The sequence below is a fragment of the Lolium rigidum genome, chromosome 1 (genome assembly GCF_022539505.1).
Source record: "Lolium rigidum isolate FL_2022 chromosome 1, APGP_CSIRO_Lrig_0.1, whole genome shotgun sequence".
Taxonomy (NCBI): Eukaryota; Viridiplantae; Streptophyta; class Magnoliopsida; order Poales; family Poaceae; genus Lolium; species Lolium rigidum.
The window spans coordinates 224,111,206-224,113,672 of NC_061508.1; the positions used below are offsets into that span (position 1 = coordinate 224,111,206).

Below are 2,467 nucleotides of genomic sequence, written 5' to 3' on the forward strand. Positions count from 1 at the left end.
TGGCCACATCGACCGTTCCCAGGGCAAAGCCATTCACTATCTGGAGGACCAACCCTCTGAGTCCGGGCCAGAAGTGTTTGAAGAAGCTCACAGAGAAGCCATTCGGACCATAACGGCCCCGGGTAGTACCCCCCTAGTAGATTTGTTCTTTTCTCTTGTGCATCATCATGGCATCATGCATGCATCTCATCCATGTTTTACAAAATAAAACTATTTTTATAAAACCTAGTTGTTCTATTTTCCCTCTCATATGGTTCTAATAAAAGCCTTCGCTTTTCTTTTCATTTAACAAAACCCAAACAAGTTATTTAAAATATGTATGGACAAACTATCTTGTATTCAAGATTCGTTTTTGGAAATTGTTTGCAAATCTCATTTCTTTCTCTCTATCTCTCTTTGTGTTCCCTGTAATTCAGAAAAATTCATCTAATTTCCAAATTAGCCACAACCTTCTATGTATCTTAATATTTTATTTTGGCCTCTTTACCTTCACCGCAAGACCACTAGAGGCCCAGCCATCTATCCTTTGTTTCAGCCCAAATACCTGTTCGTGAGGAGAAGCTCTTTCTTCTCTCCAGTCACGCACGAAGCATGACCCTCCCATGGTCGACGTCATCCTCCACCGAGCGCCCTCCTCACCTGCTCCCTCCCATCTTCCTTAAAGCCGCGCACCTTCGGCCCGGAAACCCTAGCCTCTCTTTCCTTCCACGCCGCCGCCAGCTACGTACCTCCACCCTTCCTCTTTTCTCTGTGAGCAAACCAAAAGGATAAAACTCCACTGCCCCCATCGTCCCCTCCATGGCGCCGCCTCTACAGACCGTCCCTCATCGAGCTGAAGGTACCAGGAGATGCGCCTCGCCGCCCTCGTTATTTCTGTCCAAGGAATCGATCCGGAGTTCTTCCAATCGTCGCCAAATTCGCCGATACCCAACTCCGGCCGCCACGCTCCGGCGATGATTCCGGCGGCTGCGCTACCTCTCCGGTCTCGTCGATTCCTCCATCAGCTTCCCGGTGAGTAGACGCACCTCTCAAAGTACTCCAACGTCTCCCTACCGTTTATTCTGCCCTGCCGGCGTTGACCGCCGTAGCACCCTGCAGATGGTCGTCGCCGTGAACCTCCGCTGGTCTTCCAGTTCCAAGTCCGCCAATTACAGGCTCCCCGCGTCCTTCCGCTTCGAACGCACCGGCTTCCTCGTCCTGGCGCGCTCCCATCCGTCGAGTCCGTCTCCGACCAGAGTACTCCCTGCCATGGACGTCATGTCTGAGTTCTACCTGTGCTTCTTTCAATTGGACACGATCCTGCTTCCGGTTGGTTCAAAATAACCGCGGCCTCTTCGTAAACATGAACCTGTCTTAAACTAGTTGGTTTGCTGGGTGCATCTGCTGCTGAACCACCCAGGTTCGAATCTATCCAGAACCAAATTGAACTCCTTTTTCTTTCATTTGTGAATCAAATCTCTGTCTCCACGTTTCCTGGTTAAAATTCTGAAACTTTCCTTTCTGTACAAGATCTGAAGCGCAGCGCAATGTGTTGTATCCTGAATGTTCACTGTGAGGTGTTGGGTTCAATTCCAGCCAGGTGCACATTTTTTGCCATTCCGATCTGCCAATGGGCCTCAGCCTGGATCCTTCGATGCTGCCCATTGCCTGCGCGTCTCTGTAGCCGCATCAGACGAACTCCGACCCAGTACAAGGCAGGTCGAGCCCAGTTCTTCCCCTGTCCGTTCCCTTTTCTTTTGTTTTTGCAGGAAAGGTGAAAAGGTGTTGTTCTTGCATAAATCATATCTCCTAAGTCGTAACTCGAAATAAAAAGTATTTTATATGAAAGTTGATCAGAAAAATGCAAGGATCATGAATATGCCATCCATATGCTTGTTTGCATCTCGCATCATGTCGTGACGTGATAGTTATGCATGTTCACCTCACATATATGCGGAGTATTTCGGATACCGACTACGGTTTTCCCCGCTCCGTTTAATATTGATGTAGCTCACCCCTGCCATGTTGTACCATGCTAATCAACACTTAATTTTGGCGGTAGAAAATGCAACTCCAACCTTAATTGTTTGCCGGGGTTCGACTCCGATTAATATGGATAAGTTGCACCGCATCATCCTTGCCATGTCATGCATATCATCTTGAGCATGTTGGTTCTTTATCCGTAGTAGTAAGATTTGCATCCGTTGTTTGTCCAGCATTTGCTTCTTCCCGGATAGGATCACGAAGTGTTGATGTGAGATACGACGAGTTCTCCGAGCAAGTTCTTACTGCGACTTTCACGAGCGAGCCCTCTCTCTTCACCTATTTTACTCTCTCCCTCGCACTTGCTATCCTTATGTTGCGATTCTTTATCGAGTCACGTGTCCTATTCCACTTGTTTACCATATTAATCCTATATGCACCATTCCTTATCCATAGCCGTTGCTTGATGTTTGAGCCTTGCGAGTCGTAGGCGTGTTTAGGCTTT

General features: G+C 48.0%; 1 long non-coding RNA gene across 1 annotated transcript; it reads left to right on the forward strand.

Moving 5' to 3' along the window:
• The first annotated feature begins 1,034 nt into the window (after nt 1-1,034).
• Nucleotides 1,035-2,244, forward strand: LOC124683226. Its single transcript, XR_006996604.1, has 3 exons — nt 1,035-1,399; nt 1,510-1,698; nt 2,196-2,244. It is a non-coding gene; the product is annotated as an uncharacterized LOC124683226 (long non-coding RNA).
• The last annotated feature ends 223 nt before the right edge of the window (nt 2,245-2,467 follow it).